This window comes from Vicugna pacos, chromosome 9 (genome assembly GCF_048564905.1).
Source record: "Vicugna pacos chromosome 9, VicPac4, whole genome shotgun sequence".
Taxonomy (NCBI): Eukaryota; Metazoa; Chordata; class Mammalia; order Artiodactyla; family Camelidae; genus Vicugna; species Vicugna pacos.
The window spans coordinates 38,488,983-38,508,953 of NC_132995.1; the positions used below are offsets into that span (position 1 = coordinate 38,488,983).

Here is a 19,971-nt window from a genome sequence, read left to right on the forward strand (position 1 = left end):
AAATGAAGCATTTTATAATTGAGCAAAACAGATCGATTTTAGGGGTCCTTATTTATATGCAAAACAGACTTTTTGAGAATGGTAAACTTGATTAAAATTTCTCTTAGTGCAAATCACAAATAACTTCTTCTCACAAGCCATAACCATCCTATTAATGTATAATTTATTGCATACAAGGATAGTAGAATTCCAGTGTGCTTGTAACGATCCAGATGGAAGAAAGAGTTAAATAGAGAAAACAATAAACCATACAAAATGGAAAGAAAATGGAATTGAAATTTGACAAGTATTGCACAAGATAGTATCCCAGATGGTACAGATGCTGTAGGAAAATAGAGATTGGATTAGAATATCATCGTGAAATCAAAGGAGAATTTTAAAAGAGGTAAATTTTCATGGAGGTTCTAGATTAAGAGGGAAAATCTACTAGCTCAGAAAAAGTGTGAACAACATATCAGATGTGGAAAACGACTTTGCAAATGTTGAGTCTGTTTGCATTGCTCAGAATCATAGGTCCCTATCTGCCCTCTTCCAACAACTAAGAAATGATGCCCTAGGTGAGTGGACTTCTTCCTGATGGCATATCATTTACCAAAAAAAAAAAAAAAAAGCATCTTGTAACCAAAAGTATACACAAGTGACAGGATTAACCTAGGTATCATTAAAAGGCAAGGCCCACTTTATGTCAGTCATGGCCTCTGCAAATAGTCTCATTAGGCCAATTTTACATGGCTCTCCTGGGTCCAACTTTAGAAGTGAAACCAGAGGAGATGTTCTCTGGGGAAGAAGACATATGAGTATTCAAAATCCTTGATTCATGGCCTCCAGCCAGCTTCTTCATGAGCACACACGTTGTACACACATAAAATTAGCTTTATCCCCCTTTCAGAAATAGAGACTACTACTACAAGGGTACTCATAGTTGAGTCAGAGCACATGGTGCTGCTTCTTCCCTGATAAAGGCAGACTTTGGAGAAGGGCCTACAGACTCTCCCGTGCTTGTAGGATGGTGTTCACATAGTGGGATGGCTTTGCACATTGCTTTGCCTGCATTTGGGCTTGAATCTCTTGCATTCCCTGCAGTATAACATTGATTTGTTCACTCAAGATTGCTTATTTGTGACCAGTAGGTGTGATTTCCAGTCCAACTTCCTTGATTGTGAAGTCCAGTGCTCAGTCATTGTTGAATGAGTGAATGAAGAGCTAAATAAAATGACTGAAGAACTAAAGCGTCCTTTCAGGGGGTGAGCCGACCTCTGCATCCTTGGGCAGAAGTCCTCCTCTGAAATCCTTGAGGCTGCACCTACAGGTGCTCTGCCATCTTCCCCCCCCCCGCCCCCTCCTTTTTTCTTTCTATTCTAAAACCTCATCCGACACTTTTGTTCATTGACCTGTAACACACACGCTAATTTGGTGCATCTTATTCATTTCTGTCTCTATGGCACCAGCCAGGTTACAACAATTTATATTTCAGAGCATTTGCTGGGTTCTCCCTACTGAGAACTTAATCTAAGCGTCAGAGAGACAGAAGTAAATCTTACGAGGCCATATGGGGAGAGGCATAAAAATAATAGTGATAAGGACCTGGGTGGAAGTAAGAACAGATGCATCTAAACCGGACTTGGGTGGAAAGTGTGGAGATAATCGGATAAGCCTTTCACATATTTAGTTTGGGGACCAACACAAAAATGTATTAGCATTTGTTTAAAAAGATAGGTGATACCTATGTGAGAGTCTGACAAGCAGACAGGCAAGTCCCTTCTGTCACAGGTATTAGAGTTATCCTTTGTTCACATACTGTACCTGAGAGAAAGATTACGTGATAAGTTCAGACTCAACTAGATTCTCCTTTGTCTTAGGATAGGTGGAAGAGTTATTTAAAATTAAAAAATCTTTGTTTATATAAATTTAAAAATTGCGTGTAATTTTATCACTGTCTATTTAATATGCATATATACATTTTGTTATGCGTATGAATTATATTCTATAAGGTATTTGGAGACCTACTTTTGGAAAGTTGTAGGTGGTATTAATTACATTCCAAGCCAGTTAATACATGTCTACCCCACCACTTTAGTTAAGTACACAAGATTCCATGGCATGAACATAACATGAATTATATAATCAATCTCCTATTGGTAGATATTTAAGTTGTTGCCAGTTTTTTTGTTTTTTTGTTTTCTTTTTTTTTTTACTTTATCATGTGAAAAGGTCCTAATTTTGCCTGGAAGTGAGGTTTAGCTAGGTGATTTCCCCTTGTATTACTTTCAGAACGCCATTTAAACAGTTTTCTCCTGTTCCCCTCTAATGGAAGGTTATAAATGGCACTGTTTAGTGAACAGAAATGGTTTCTAAAAGCTCAGGTGCTACCTAGCAGCTGATGCTTGCAGGATTTCAGCTCACCTAATGCAGGGCTCATAAATCAAGGCACAGGACTCAACCTAAGAAGAAGCAATTGGTGGGAGTAGGGGGTGACACACCTGGCTTTGAGTACAGGTAACCAGTTATTGTTAGCTCCGTGGCCTTGGGTAAGTTACTGAGCCTTCCCAAAGCTCCTGCCTACCAGACGGAAATGTTAATCCTTTGTGCTCATGGAACTCTTGAGGAAACCATGAAATAAGGACTGGGGTAAGATTAAATGAGTTTTCCCAGGCAATTTATTTATTTTATGGCTTTGTCCACATTTCCTGATATTCATGAGGCTATCCAGTGCATACAAGTAAAACTTTTGACAAAAGTTAAATTGTTTAGTAAACAACTAAAAACCCCTCAAACTCTATGACGTAATTCTATTATGTTAATAGGTTTCTTAAAGGTGTTAAAAGTTTTTCCAGGGAACTTTAGCACACAAAGGCTGTTTTGTATAAACAAACAGAAAGCTATTCTGAGCCTCACTCTTCTACCAATGTGGTATTAGCTGAGTCAGGTTTAAATTTAAGTCTTGAAGGAAGGGCCCGGTTTTGACAAGCAGAGAGGAGTCCGTTGGAAGCAGGGGAGTCTGAGTAAGAACGAGGTGCTCTGGTATCCCTGAGACAGAGAACTTTCAGGTCACCCTTCCTGTCTCCTTTTTGGCATTTGCCATGATGGTGATAAAACCACTTACACTTAATTAATTATCAAATTAGATCTTCCAAAGTAGAAGGGCTTCCAAACAGAAACTGAGCCTCTTCTGCTCATCCCCTTAAACTTAACACTTAGCTAAGAAGAGTCGTGGTCAAATGACCACATTTGGTGAAGCCCTCCTAACAACCATGGTGCCGAGAACAGTAAAAGGTTCTGGTTATCGATTTACTTTGTTTTTCTTAGAGCGAGCTTCCCACGTTGGCAAAATAGTGCTTTATAGTTTTCAAAGACTATTTCAGACATTATCTCATTTAATCCTCATGTGTGTAATGTGTGTGTTACTGGATTCATTTCACACATCACAATATAAAACCTAGAGCGCACGCAGCAGCTGGATCAGGCATCTGGATCGTGGCCGAGCACCACTGGTAACTGTTCACACCACGCACGTGGGGAGTGTGACGCAATGATCCTGCAGGGGAGGTAAAATAGTTTTCCTAATACCCTTCTAGGTTCTTGGCTGAGACCCCCCTGTAATAAAAAGATTAAAAGGAGAAAAAAAAACAATCTTAATTACATACATCTGTACTTATGTGTGCCCCCCAAATACATGAGACTCAAAAGACAGCCCTGTGATTGAGGTTTATGTGCCATCTTGAGCTGAGGAAAGGGATAAGGATCTGGGGCTTCAAAGAGGCAACTCTCAGGGTGGTGAGAAGAGGGCATGTTTGTAAACAAAGTTTGCTCTGTTGCCAAGATAAGTCTCGCAAGCGAACAAGTGGTCTCTGAAAAGAGCTCTCTCCCCTTTCTAATATACAGAAAGGGTAACTTCCACTCTGGTCTTAGAGCTTCTCCTGTGTCTGTAGTTTCTCAAAATAATCGTTATGTCAAAGAGGCCCAGCTGGGTGTGGCGTATCCCACCCTTCAGTCCCCTGGAATCCAGGTGAACCGAGGCCCATCAGGGGCCTACGCTATCTGGGACCTGATTGTTCAGGTTCCCTGACACCTGTGTATTGAATTTAACTCCTCCACCTACTATGAGGAATGACCTGATTGAACTTCAGTTTCTGGTAAGCACAATATACCTGCTGAAGTATCTATTCAATGCTGATTGCTGCATTACTTGTGACATAGTTTGGAAACAACTTGAATGGCCAGCATTAGTGGGCTATCATACCAACTCTAGTGTTTACTTTCAAGTGAATACAATAAGCAGGAAAGGAATTTGTGGTGTGTTCCATATAGTATCTACCATATTTTCTTTTACTGCTGTAGTGTATTATATTCCATAGGAATTATATATGGATTAATATATAAATGTCTGTTATTAATGTATTCATGAATAATATACATTTAGTTTTGTATATATTTGTATAGAAATATATACAATTTAATATGTATCATGTTCCATAAGAATATAAATATTATAACACATATCATATAGTAGTATTAAATAAAACAAAAAACAAAGTTTCAGGACATACACAAAACAAAACTTTACAGATATATATGGCATATAATAGATTGAAAGGACACATATCAAATTGAAAACAGAAGTTACCTCCTCGAACAGGGTTAGAATTATAAAGAAAGGATTGAAGGGAATGACCTGCACGTGTATTTCTTTCTTTGTTTCTTTTTGTAATTAAAACTAATTTTTAGAATATTTTAAAAGAAAATCAAGTAGATAAACCACAAATTTCCCAGTTTATGTTTTGTTTCACTTCATTTTGTTTTTTTCTTCTCCCATCCACATTGCTTAATATGTAATGAATAAGGTTACTTTGTGGTGAGTTCTCACCTCACGTCCCTGTTCTAAAATAAGGGAAAAGGGAGAATATTAAGTTACTCTGAGGTCTGCATCTGCTGAGGGTTTTTTTTTTTTATGTCTACAGTATAGACATAGATGAAAATAAAACCTAAAGCTTGAGCATTTGGGTTTTCCATTAAATAATACCAATTACAGGACACTTTTCAAGCCATTTAGTGCAAGGACCCAGAACGTACTTATTTCATCTTTTAATCATTAAAGTACTTTTACAAAACAATCTCTTAATAACTCTCTTAAAAATAACAGCTGTTGTATACTGTGTATCTTTGTTGTAGAAGTGTATGTACCATAGTCCTCATATGGATGAAAATATGAGCATATTTTTGTCAGCAAAGGAGAAATCCTCTGGGTCCAGAGTGTGCCAATTTAACGAGATGTTAAATTTAACAATTTAAATGTGTTTATTCTTGTATACATGCACACGGACATCAGGCTTTTAAAAACTCATCCTATATACATGAGAGGAGTTCAGAGGTTCACATAGTTGTGCTAAGAGGCTTCTGTGTTTATCACTTTGGTAGAGTCCTTAACACATTTATTAAAGTAAGCCCTTGTATACCCCTGTGTACAATCAAGGAAATTCAAACCTGAGCTTTCCTATGACTTAGCAAGATGGTTGATGGTATTCAGGAGAGGAGACGTGAAACCTAGGAGACGGGGTTGGGGAAGCAGGCCCACTCCTCCCCAAGGATGGAGTCTGGACAGAGCCACTGAGCTGTCCAATGTCCAGCGTCCAATATGGGAAAGTCAGGGAAATGTAGCGCAGGTGCACAACTTGAAGGAAGGAGCTCATCAGTGAAGACATTACAGATGTGCTGGGCCACTCCCAAAGTCAACTGGGAAAAGCAGAGTTCAGATTGAATTGTCCAAGCACTGGGTCCAGACTAGGGCCAGGGAGCTAACAGGAAATGGGTGAAGGGCCCAGTTTCTGGCAAAAACAAGAGCAGAGGGCAGGACTTGTTAATAGAACAGGAAGAACTCAGTTGGTGATCCAAGGGTTGTGTTGACCGAGCCAGTGTTGTAGAGAGCAGGAGCCAACCTCTTGGGGAGCCACAACAGTGTTCTAAGCCCCCCACTATCCAGTCTATCTCAGGTCCATTGGGGGAAAAAAATCAGAGACAAAAAATGCTGATACCAAGGACCATGCCCTGATGGGGTAGAATTTGCTCACTTACCTCCTGTCCTGATCAGTAATATTTTAATAATGGGCATGGGACAGGGCTTAGGGCTTGGTTGTGGGTCCCAGAGGGAGCACTCAATGGAAAAACTACCTACCAGTTTTGGAGATGCATCTAACATGTCTTGTATAGGTATAATATCTGCTGTTGCCTTAGTGCATTTTTATATTCACTGAGAAGGCCCGCAGCCTAGCTGGTTAAAAAAATCCAGCTCAGTCCAGTGCTGCATCATCATAGTGATTACACTCCTTTTCCACTCCAGGGTCCTCCCCAACTTATAAGATCTTCATCACCATTTTGCAGAGACTCAAAGGTACTAGCTGGCATATAACCTCCTAATTTTAAAAGATGAATAACTAAATTCCAGAGCAGTTGAGTGACATGATCTGGGTCCCACAGCCAGTGATGTTAAACCCAGAACATGAATGCTGACCTCAGCTCCTAAGGGAAACTTCCTTCCACTCCACACTGTCACCTTTCTGTGGAATTTCTTCAGTTTACCACCTCCTTCTTTCAGTTTACTTATGTTTACACAAAGTTGGCAGACTCAGCTCACTGTTGACACCCAATTATTTTTCTAAGGGAGAAAAATGATCACCTAAAACAGAGTATGCACTTACTGAAGCCCCATCAAAGTGACCTGCATCCATTGTGATATTTGCAAAAGCTGACACATTGTGTAAGGTTACCAGAAAAACCCAGCTTAATTTCCCTCGAGGAGATGGGCATGTCCCCAGACAAAGGGCCAGCACTTAGCAGCAAGCCCCTCGTTGACCTCCATGTTTTCATAACGACAGGCTCGTCTGCACTTGAGAGCATTCTTTTTGAGTCCCCTCTCCTATATGTACTGAATATTATTTTGCAGCTTCCTGGATACCTAATGAACCTGCTTGGGGACCAGGTGAAATATATTTTTGGAACATGATCACCCTGCACTTTGCAGGTCATGAATTTCTTTATTATTTGTCATGGCAGGCGTTGCTACCCCAAAAGTTATTATCTATTCAATCTTAGCTCTAACCTGCAAGCAGATCTGTCTGAGGAGCCAATTTATTACTGATGTAGCAGCACCAGGGAAGATGAGTTTGCTTGTTTAAAGAGATGAGCAGCATTGGCAACGCAATCAATTTTCACATGCAGAAATCCCATACATGGGATTTTTTTGTAGTTATTAAAAAAATCATGCATAGCAATGTTTCTATCCTTCCTCGTGCATTTTTTGGGACTGTACATCCATCAGGCTTGTTCTCTATAATGGGCTTATCTTTCAGAAACTCATAGCTTTGAGGGTATGTACCAAGCCCTAAGTGGTGAGACCAGAAAGATCATGATGCCGTCTACATTTGGCTCTGTATTTTGCCATGAATGGCCCATGTGAGGCCCTTTGCATGTCATTTAGCCACTCTGGTTGTCAGTTTCATGTCATCAATCCGTTCATGGACAAATTGCACTAGGCATATCCCCAGGGTCTCCAAAATGGGAGAGAGTGTAGGGTACAGGACAACACTGTGGAATACAGGGCACTGTAATATTGGCGAAGAGTTACATACACACTCACACACACATACATGCACATACATGATTAAGCACACAACTGAGTAAGACAGACCTGGATCTAACCCTGCTTTCTGGTCACTTGCTGAAGAAACTTGGATAAATCACTGACTTTCCCTGAACCTATTTATTGTCTAATCTGTAAAAGGGAATAATAAAACCCACCTCATAGCAATATTTTAATAATTGAATAAGATACTACATGTAAATTAGTTTGCGCAAGTCCTGGCACATAATAGTTCCTATTAATACTGTTTAATTATCATTAATTACAACAATATTGATGACAAATATTTAAGATTATTTCCTTTGAAAGTAGATGATTTAATGATGGATGCGAGGAGGGCACAGATGTGCATGCAATTAACCATAAAAACAGTAAGAGGGAAAATCTCAACAGAAGGGGAAGAAAATGTATTCTGCTGGTGACCTCTGGTGAAGGAGAGCAAAGGAGATGACATGAGGAAGTAGAAATAGAGGCAGACTTTGAAGGATGGCGTATTCAGGGCTCTTTGACTTGCAAGTGAGAGAAACTGAACTTCAACTAAGTTAAGCCAGAAAGAGAATACATTGAGTAACAGAACTGGGAGGTCTACGCTCTGGCTTTAGGCACAATGGGATCCAGTTGCTCGCTCAAATGACTTTTTTTTTTTTTTTTTGGTCTTTGACGTGTTCTTTTTTTTTAAACTGAAGTTCCATCAGTTACAATGTGTCGATTTCTGGTGTACAGCACAATGTCCCAGTCATGCATATAGATACGTATATTCGTTTTCGTATCAAATGACCTTTTAAGGGCTCTGACATCTTTGTTTCTGAGTTCTAAATTCCTCTTTGTATAAGGAAAACTGTGGCATACTGAAGCTCAAAACTTTATGGTTCAACATCCAAAAGAAAAGGGAGTCTTTCTCTGCCAGAATTCATATAGTAAACATTAGAGAAGGGTATAATTGGCTCTGCTTGGGTCAGGTGTCCTCCCTGGACCAATTGCTATGGCCAGGAGAGATGAGTACTCAGATTGAACAGCCTGGGTCATTTTCCTAGTTCTGTGGTGTGTGACTGACAGCTTCACCCGGGCCACCTGGAATGATGGCAGAATAGTTTCTCAAAGAAAAGTGGGATTCTTAGAAGGAGGAGGAGGAGGAGGGTATAAGACTAGGAATGCTAACTGATGGATTTCTTTTATAGAGGATATGATAGGACACATGGAGTATGAATGAGGGAACATTACAAGAAAGGCTACTGAGGAAGGGGAACTGTGCAGATAGAGCACAGCCAATAATTTATCAGATATTCTAGTCAGCTCCACGTGCTACTCTGCCTTCCCTCATCTGATCAAATAATGGTTCAGAAACCAGCCACAGTAGGTACTTAATTTTGCTCAGTTGGTGGATGCATGAATGGATAGTTAGCTGGAGGAACACATACACTTTTTCACCTTGCAACTGTGTTATTCCCATTTTACAGTTAATAAAACAGACTTAGAGATGTTTATTGGCTTGCCAGAGGCTAGGTAGCTAAGAGTTTAGAGAATTTGTGTTTTATCTCCATTAGCCCTGGCTCCAAGTTGAATTTTCTTCCCCCCCCCACCAACTTCTTTTTTTTTCAAACTGTTACTTCCTCCCAGGCTGACTCACAGAAACCTGAACCATTGGGATTCATTGGTCAAATTTTATTTCCAACCTATTTCTGTTATTCCTCAACCTCTTACTGAAGGCTTTGAACTAAAGTACATGTGTATCCCAATAACTCACAGATTTCTAGACACTTTAGAGTTGTAAGGGACCCTGGAAGCCATCTGGTCCAAAGGACGTCACACAGTCAACTGTGCTTAAGTGACCATTTCTGTCAGAGAATGAAGGGCGAGAAGCCAGGTCCTCTCTCCTGTTTTCCAGTGACTGAGCTACAGCTCTGACTATTCAAGTGATTTCTCCAAACGTGACTCTAGCAAATGCTCAACAGGCTGTCACTTGAATAGAGCTGCAGGAGTTGGGAGAAATAATGAAGGCACGGCAGGCCTCTCCCGTTAGTGCAAAGACTGGAACACAGTTCCCCCGGGTACAGGGAAGCTGCCGCCTGCTGGGATCCGACATATGGAACACCCACATTTAAAAATAACGAGACTGGAGACTGTGTATTGCTTTTACTGCCCCCATCCCTGCCACCCCTTCACATCCCTAAGTCCTCTTATCATTTAATAAGCACAGCCACCTGTTAGGCTTAATGAAGTAAGCCAGCTGGGCTGAGGAGGGACGGGGAACTGCCTGTGTGTGGTCTTTCACACTCCACTCTCAGATTATGCTGAAGACGGAAGCAACCTGCTGCCTCTCCCTCCACATCCTCAACCCTCGGTTTTGAGGAAATGTTTTCCTGCTGGCCATGAATGGCATGATTCCTCACCTTCAGCTGCCAGTGGCATTTAGGGTAACCTTGTGCTCCGTGAGTGGTAGTGTTTATCCAAGCATCCTATGCCCCTCCCTTTTCATCAGAAACCCCCAAGTGCTTGTTAAACACTCAGACTCCAGAACCCCTGCCAAACCTACTGAAATACAATCTTTGAGCATCCGAAAGTATTTCTGAACTCCCTGAGAGATGCTTACACAAACTGAAGTGTGAGAACCCCAGCCTCTCATTCTCCTGCAGTTTTATCTTAGATGAGTCCAAAACATAGCAAAACAGGTGGGAAGAAACACCTTGGGAAGCAGAGTGAAAATCAGAGGTGTTTTCAAGGGGATAGAGGGTAAGAAATACTGGTTCCATCGACTCCTGGTCTAAGTCTAGGCCCGTAAGAGAACTTAGAAGTCACTGTGTGCAGCCTTGTTCATTACCGTTAAGAGAATCTACAAGGATTTAGGACCAAAGCTCTGCTTAGATGTAATAGGCATTTACCTGGAATGCATTTTGCACCATATATTGATCTAAGGTAATGTTTTTCAATCTGCTGATCAAAACCCATTGATGGGCTTGAAATCAGTTTGGTAGATCATGGCCATTCTAAAATAAAAAGACATAATAGAATATTTTACTTTGACTGTTAACTTGATAATAGAATATCACATTTTGGATGAAAAATACTAGGATGTATTAGACATTGTAAGAATAAGAATTGTTTTCTAAAACTTCTGTTTCAGGTGTAGGTGTGGGTGGGTGTGTCCTGTGTTGAGATGTTCAATCTATTTCTTACTGTGGGCTGAAGTCAAAAAAAAAAAAAAGTTTGAGAATCAGTGAACTAGGGAACCTAGAGTGCCAGACAATTTGCTAAAAGTTTACGTGTATTTATACTAGTCCCATTTTATAGATGGAAATACTGAGGCTGAGGTACAGTGGTATAGACAAGATTCAAAAGGATTTGATCCACAGAGCCCAACTGACTGAAAACAGAGAACCAGGGAGAAAGTAATGTCTCATTGTCATAGGTCCACTAAGTCCTTGTCAACCATCTCCCTGTACTATTTAAATGACCTGACCCTCTAACCTTGTACTCCTCATCCTGACCTTTACCCCATAGTGTCCTAACTATATCATCAGGAAGCAGTTCTACACTGTAAGAGATCTTCACATCAGTTGCTACGCAGTGTTGTGCTTTTCATGCTGTTTGACAGGAACTTGTGAGGAGTTGATAGAGTCTTGTTTGTTTAGCTTTACTGAAGGTCAGACCAAGATTCACTGCCCTCACTAGAGAACAGGAATTAATATTCAGATCCTCTCTCCAATATCAAAGCCTCCTTGTTAAGGGCTCTTCCAGGAGCCATCAATGGTAGCTTTGTTTACTGCCTTAATAATCTCTTCAAGAAATTAACCAGTAACCACTTAACACATAAGATTCAGTTGGTGGCAAGTGACAGAAAACTAGACTCAAACTGGTTTAATCTATTTTTTCACGTAAATTAAGCTTGAGGTGTGTAGTTGACTAGGTTCAGGCTTGGATCTCACTGGGCACAATGATATAATCAGGATGGGATGCCTCTCCCTCGGTGTTTCAGCTCTGGTTCTCCTGTGTTGAATCCACTCTAGAAGGTGACCTCCCTGAAGAGATGCAGGAATTACCATTACATCCCTGTTAAGGCATAAGAATCTTTGATTCTCTCTGGGAATCACTGGCATTTTGGTTGAGTGACTGCTCATTCCTGAACCAGTCCCAGAATCACTGTAACTATGCAACGTGATGATGTGGGTCGATGGAACCTCACATAAAGATACTGGAGTAAGGGTGGATCTCCATCCTTACTCTCAGAGTGAGGTAAAGTAGTTATGAGGCTAAATGGATCTTAGGTATCAGAAGACGTTCAAGACTTGTGCTAGAAGCTCTGAAACAGGAACCCTTGCCCTCAAAGAGGGCATGGATTCAATCATTCAGGGTCACTCTATGCGTGTGTGTGTGTGTGTGTGTGTGTGTGTGTGTGCGTGTGCGCATGTTCTGTGTGTGGATTCAGGTGCTGAGCACCATGATCGATCTCTGGAGAAATGGCAAGGATTCTTCCGAAGGGAACTTGTAGTCTAACAAGAAAGAAAAAACATGCATGTCTTTAATAACTTGAATGATGTAAAATGATAAAGTACCATTCATTCTTCTATTTGGGGAAAATGTGGACAGCAGAACATACAAGTTCAAACCAAGCCATCAGCCCATGTAGGATTTAGAGGTTATGGGAAGACACATCTACATCGACTGAACAAGTGTGGTGAGTGGAGTGGGGAACAGCAGGCTGTGACTCTTAGTACATGCAAGTGAGGAAGGAGGAAGACCTGACAAGGGAGGGGCCAGAGGACAGAAGACGAGGTCTCGATGTTGAGGCTTTGGAATCATTGTAAGTAAGTCAAGCTTTGTAAGAGGTGACACACCAGCTCTGTATTTACAGAAGTCACCCACCCTGACAGTAGTGATAGTGAGGGTCCTGAGGGGAGAACATTGACAATAGGGGGGTTATTCATCTGTACTAGAGATTATATGAGCATGAATTTAATAGATGTGGCAGCAGACATTGTAAGGGGAATTGGTAACAAACATGACACCAGAGACAGATGTGCCAAGGACTTGCAGTTCCTTAGACCTAGGCAGCACTGGAAAAAAGGAGGCAAAGTTGAATTCAGTACCCACCTTTTAGAATTATAAAATCTGAGTGGTGTTGTCTCAAGGGGAAGGCATTTGGGACTAAACATTTCTTTGTAACCGGTTATCCCAGTTTGCTTGAGTTTGAATTCTGGTCTTAGGGAAGGCAGGACGGAATTTCCAGGCATCATAGAAGGACTGTTACATATGTATATCAATGCTTTGGATTGTAAAGTTTATGAAATTTGGATCTAGTTAGACCTGAGTTCAATCCTGTTTCTTTTGGGCCAATCATCTAATACTGGTTTTCTTTCTTGAAAACAGGTTTTGTAAAACCAATATCCTAGGAATATTGTGAGGTTTGAATAATAAAAGTATAGGCAATCCCCACTCAGTAAATACTAGCACAGTATTATCTAATTCCTAGAGCAACAAAAACAATGAGACACCAACAATGCCTTCATTTCATAATATATAAGGAGGCCAGTGAGACAATGAGAAAAAAGAGTGAGACTTATTCAAAATCTTTGCGGCTAGCAAGTGGCAAAGCTAGGTTTCAAACCCATGTGGATCTGAGTGATAAGTCTGAGCTCTTTCTGTTGTTCTCCATGTTTGCAGTACTGACTTCTTAAATTTTATAGTGAAATATTTTATAAATGACTGTGAAGTGTCATTTACATATTAACATATGACATCAGTGTTATGGTCAATGAAGTATGTAGTCTACATATTTTAGGCTGTTCATTTTTTTTAACATGACATTGGCAATAGCAGTATTACATCTGTTGTTGGATGTATTGTTGGAATAGCAAGTCTTTCAGTGTATGTCAATTAACATCTTCGTTACACAGATGTTCCAGGATTGAAGAAGAAATATACTGATTAATACCTCCCTCAAATCCTGGGATAAAGATGAAAGTATTATATTATCCACTTGCTGGGCAGCACAATAAATTAGATTAAAGAAGGAATGAGAAGCCATCCCTCCAGGCTTAACGAAATAAGGGTTTAGCAGAGGAAGCTGGTTAGGGTTGATTCTCCTCATACAGACATCTGTTACCAAACAATGTTTTTGTTTTGTTCTGTCTCCTTTCTATTATTATTTATTAACCTTGATGATGACCCAGCATTCTTGCTGCTGCCTTTGGGATCTAAAGATGTAAAACAACCAACATGAAAGAGATGTGATCCCAATGGCTAAACTATGTGAAGAGAGAGGATAAAAAGCTGGGCCAAGTCATGGACAAGGGTATGAAATAGTTACAGTCTTAATGCCACAGGGGAGCAAGACAGGAACACCTGTAACCTGGAGGGGACATTGGCAGCACACAGTACATTCTTCTATAGGATAAGGAGCTGGGAGGATTCCCACTGGATTATAATTGCTGAATATTTTCTCTGCAAAGAGAGGTCAAAGCCACAACTGTAGCTCTATTAAGACCTAAAGGCATTCATGGGCATTGGTGTTAAAATGCAATCTTTTATGTTGCTGCAAATATGTATAATAAATGCAATTTAAAGCATCTCCTATATATTTCACCTAAAATCCTTTCTTATTTAAAGGATTAATGTTATTCTCTTACTAGGTAACATTGAATTAACAGTCTTTTCTGATGATCCATAAGGCCCTGAATAGTCTGGCCTCAGCCCACTTTTTCTACTAATGTTGCCTCACTTTCCTGCTCATTTACCCCCACTTGGGAATACTTGCCTCCTTTCACTTCCTTCCACTGCAGGGCTTTTGCTCCTGCTGTTCCCTAGGTCTGAATGTTCCTTTCCCCATTATTTGTCTGACTTTCTCCTTATCTGGCCACTGACTCAAAGAGATCTTCCTTAGCCATCTTCTGTAGATCACCACCTTTCTTTCAATCCCCACCACACCGACATGTATTCTCTGTCACACAGCTCTGTGCCCCTCCTCTGCATAACTATCACTAGGTATGCTTAATTAATCTGTTTACTTTTTTAGACTAGCTAAAATTAACTGAACAACAGCCAATTTCTATGTATTTACAGTTACCAAAAACTTTGATCTTCATTACACCAACATGAAGTAGGTGGCATAATTAGCCACTCCTTACTAGGTCAAGAAACTGAGATTTACTGAATTTGGTTTACTTCCCAATGCTTCAGAACTAAGGAGAGGGGCCAGGATTTAAACCCAGGAAGTCTTGATCCAGAGTCCATGCTCTTAATTGTAATCCTTTATGCCTCCCAGCCCTGTATATAATTTATCACTCAGAATTAAAGATAAAAATTTCAAGGATTATTGTACTTACATACAGCATTTCACTGTATCCTTATTTAAAACACATGCAGTGATTCTCAAACTTGGCTTTTCCCAATAACTAAAGTATCTACTAGCTTATAGGTATCTATCTAGAGATCGATCAATCAATATACACACATATACATATAACTAAATATGTATTTATGTATAAAGCATAACTATATATCAGGAACAGTTCTGTTCAAATTAATATTCATAATCTAGAACTCAAAGTCATGTTAAAAACAAAGAACAGAACAGAATTCATAAGGAGCTACAAATGACTACAAACCCATAAGCAAATGTTCAGCCGTACTACTCATTAATGAAATAAGATAGCATTTCCTGCCTCTCTAATTAGCCAGTATTAAAAATAAATAATACCCACTGTTGGCAGGAGTACAGGGAAAGGACTTTGTCATACATCAGTGTTGTGGGAGGGAAAAAAAAATGTTTACAGCCTCAGGGCAATACAAATTTGGCAACATGTATCAAAGTATCACAAATTTACCTTGGCCTTTGACCCAACGAATCCAGAACTAGTAAATTTAAAAAATTAAGAAGCAAAGAGACTAAAATTTGGGTTGAGAAATTTTCACTAGAGTTCTGTGTGGATATGTAAACAAAAATGAAATGATGATGATGTAAATATCAAGTGATGTCAGTGCGTCAGCACACGTTTACCAGGTGCCCACTGTGTGCAAGAGCCTAGGTGAGGTGCTAGGGTGTGATGGTGAGTGGGTCGATGGGAGTGTGGTCCTTACTGGCTCAGAATGCAGTGCCTCGTGGGACTGGGGACACACTGTTAAATTAGCAGTGGGAAATGTTAATTGACTGTCAATAACGTTATAATGAGGACATCTGAAGGCATGATTTGGGGGAATATTTAAATAATGATGATAAAGACCCATGAAAAAGAATGGTGGTAAAGTTGGATAGTAAATGAGCCTAATTTTGTATAAAGTGGATGACATGTAGAGTATACAGATCTCTAAACAAATGTATATAGAAAGAAAACCATACATTTTTAAAAAATCACCAGAATGTTGTTGGTGGCTATTACTAGGAAGTGGAATTAAAGAATTTTTTTTTCTTTTTTGTCCCCCTCTAAATTTTTTGTACAAGTATCTTATTTAGGGAAATAATACTATTAACACCAGAAGTTCCAGTGTAAAAAGGTGATTAAATTTTTGTAGTTATGCATGGTGATACATGCTAACTAGACTTGTGATGGTGATCATTTTGCAATATGTAAAAATATCAAATTATTGTTTTACACCAGCAACTAATATGTCAAGTATACTTCAATGTATCTCATTAAATAAGTTTTTTAAGTAATAGTGAAAATGTCCCCCAAAAAGGTAATAAACCTTTCACAGAAATTTCCTTTCCCAAGACTATTAAGTTTCTGAGTCTCTCCAGGGAAATTAGAAGAAATCTATTTCTTCCCCTGCTCATTGATTGACAACTCATCCCTCTCTAAATATCCTAAAAAGCATAACCTCTTCCTAAAACCACTGCAGAACCCTGCTTCCCAGACACCATGAGGTCCTCTCACCTGTCCATTCCCCAGCATCAGTGCATTAGAGTGTTGTGTCTCGATTTGAGTCAGTTTATTCTACTACGAGCCCCTGAAGGGCATGGAAGCATTCAACTCATCCTTAGAAGTCAGAATTTACTGAATTAGTTAATTGTTGCCTAATTAGTTAATTAATAATCAGAGACAAAAAAGACTCAAACTAAGGAAACTAACTGGCAATTAATACAAAATAGCACATCATTAAAAGGGAGGCAGCTTTGCATGGGAAAGTGGTCTCTGGTATCAGTCATACCTGGGTCTGGGTCACAAGCCTGCCTTACCTCTTTATCCGTGTGACCTCAAGTGAGTTGTTTATACCCTTGGACTCTTAATGTCCTCCTATGCAAACTAACTGTGGAAGGGTTAGTGAGACTATTACAAGATAACAGAGATAAACTGTTTGCCAGATAGTAGGAGTTTAGGGTATTCTACTAGAACGTTATTTTCAAGTTTATATTCAATTTAGGATATGGTTTACTGTCTTTTTTTCACTGCCTCCGTCTTTGATTTTTAGCTTCTAAATTGATTCATTGGTACTCACTTGACAGATTTTGTACGTCTGTGTCTCTGAAAGTCAGTGTTGTAGACTGACTTCTAAATTACAAAAGAGAAAACTTGGTTTCAGAAGGAGAAGTTAAGTGTGTGTGTGTGTGTGTAATTTCATTTGTTCATGCTACAGGTTTTATTGTCAAAAAATATTCTGCGGGATGCAGGTTCCTTTGTTTATAGACAAGGAAATGGAGGGCTACAGAAAGAAGAATATATATATTTACTTTTGATTACAAAATGGTATTATAGACACTGTACTAGGCACTTTACAGCAATCTCACATGGAATGCATTGTCCTTCCTCACTTTTTGCATAAGAAAAAAATCCTGAAAGCTTGGAGATATTCAGAGGTGTTCCCAGGATTCTGAATTAGTCAGTATGAAAAGCTGGATACAAATTCAGGTTTGAGTCGGAAATCAATGTTGAGAGAGGTGATGTGAGCTGAATTGTGCATGTCCTAACTTACGGTCTTCTGTTGGTCATGAGCTTCCCTTACATACCTTTGCAGCAGAGAAAAGAGTAGCCTTTGACCCCTCTCCACCTATCTGCTAACAGTCCTGTTTGGAGACATCACTTCCATCTGTAACCCATTGTGAAGGCACGTCATTAATGAGCCCTTGGAAGCAAACAGAAATCATGCTGCTTCTTGTGACTGCTACAAGCTACCTAATTGGGATTTATGGGTGGCTGCGATAAAATCTCTGCATAGCAAAATCCTGAGATTTCTCTTGAACTATTAAATAATGGTCAGGCAAAGCCTTAATGACTGAAGCGATAGGTCAGATACACATCCACATTGCAGGAGTGTGTGTGTGTGTGTGTGTGTCAGAAGAGGCAGGCAGTTCACACAAATTAGGCTAATATGAAAGGATACAGTTTCAAGTCATGCCTGCTCTTTATTAATTCAGACCTGAAGTGTATTAAGTTCAAGCCTTCCTCCCAGCATCATTGAAGAGCCATTCACAGTGTGCAGAGCTTGGTGGTTTTATTTCTCTTGGTGCCATCTCACTCTAATGGCTGAGTCTGATGTACTGCCCTCAGATCCCGGCAAAAAAATGGCACAATCCCAATTGAATGCCGTCACTCTCTCCTCTTTGGTGAGAATGTTCAGGGACAATGACGACAGCAGCAACCCACCGTCTTTGACTAGTGCTAACTAAGTATGAAAAAGGTCGGTGTTAACTAGATGTCCTATCGTCCAACCACCCAATAAGGCAGCTAGAATGACCTTGTTTTGTAGCAGAGAGAGATGCCCAGAGAGTGGAGTAAATCCGCCCCCCACGCCCAGGTCAGAGGGCTAGCGCACGGCAGAGCCAGCAGATGACACAGCTGTTTTCTGTAACAAGTCTTTCACCAGGAAGATTTTTAACCACAAGCATTTATTAAGGTTTTTAAAAATTACACACAGAAACAGCAGAAACTATTAAATGGAGAATCTAGACCTCAAAGGAAGAGGAAGCATGTTGAGCACAGCCTAGATTGCCAAGGAGAATTTAAGTGACAGTGTGGGCGATGGTCACAGTGATGATTAAAGGCAAGAAGTGCATGACACTAGCAGAAAAGCCTGTATGAATAGAGCTGGTAATATTATTGACATCCCTTTCCCCAAACACCATCCCCGGTCCGTGAATGTCACAATACTCTCCCCAGTCACTCAGACCTAAACCACAAGAATCATCCTTAACTCATCTTTTCCCTTCCAGCCCACATCTAAGCCATCACTACCCATCACTAACACTCCAGCTAATCCGCAATCATTCCTTACCTCCCAAGACTACACAGCGTCTGAACAGGTTTCCCTACCTCCTCATCCACCCTCCTGCCCCACACACTACCCTCCATAGGATTCCAAGATGAGGTTCCTAATAGCTAAACCAGATGAGTTATTTTCCTGCTTCCAAATCCTGTAGCACAGTGGATGGTATTACACAATTTTTGTTCCTCTTAGGTTTAATAATGACATTAATGGTATACCTAAAAAAAGAGGTGTTGTTTTTATAATATTTAAAATTGGGCTATTTAGAGGTGACATTTTATTTTATTACATCTGGGATTTGCTTCGGAGTAATCTGGGGTGAAGACAGTGGAGAAGAATAGGCATAGACAAGACTGGCTTTAAAATCTGAGTGATTAATTATATTAACACAGAGGAACTTATTATGTTAACAACTTAACTTTGAAAAATTAAGTCCACAGAAAAAAATTGTTAAAAAAAAAACCTACTGATAGATTGCCATTGAGACCGGAATTAAATACTGATGTCCACCCATAGCCCACAGTATCATGTGTGATCTGGCCTTGACCATCTTCTCATGCCACTTTATGCTCCTCTCTCCTTATTGGTTACTCTGTTCCAGAGCCACTGACCTTCTTGGACTCTCAAAACCCCAAGCTCTCCCTGACTCAGAGGGTTTTGAACTTGCTCGTCCTTCTGCTTGGAATTTTTTTTTTTCTTTTAACCTTGAGGTGGTAACTCCCTTCAAAGCAGAAACTCTGTTTTGTTCACTCAGATTGTCCAGTATTACCAGACTTCCTAGTGCTTAATAGTTGTTCAAAACATACTGGTTGAATGTGTACATATTGGTTACAGTGATGCTCAAAGTTAACACTCATGGAGATTTTATTTATTGTTGTCACAATGAATGGGCAACTCCACTGGCATCTAGGACCCAAGGAGTCAAGGATGCCAAAAGTCTTGCAATGCATGGGAGTATGTCCTGTCCAATGAGGAATTTCCTGCCCCAGATTTGACTAATGCCTGCCCCCTCCCCCGGAAAAGCCTGCACTGGAGAAACGCAGTCGGTGGTGGTGGTGTCTGAGGGAGATTTGACATTGCAGGGAGTAGTATGGAGTAAAGGACTAGAGGAAAACCAGGACTGGACCCAGACACACCTTCTTAAC

General features: G+C 40.1%; 1 long non-coding RNA gene across 1 annotated transcript in view; it reads left to right on the forward strand.

Annotated features, from left to right (window-relative positions):
• The window catches only part of LOC140698146 (uncharacterized), a 338,999-nt gene that overhangs the window by 185,143 nt on the left and 133,885 nt on the right, over positions 1-19,971 (forward strand). The gene's annotated exons all lie outside the window — the stretch shown is intronic.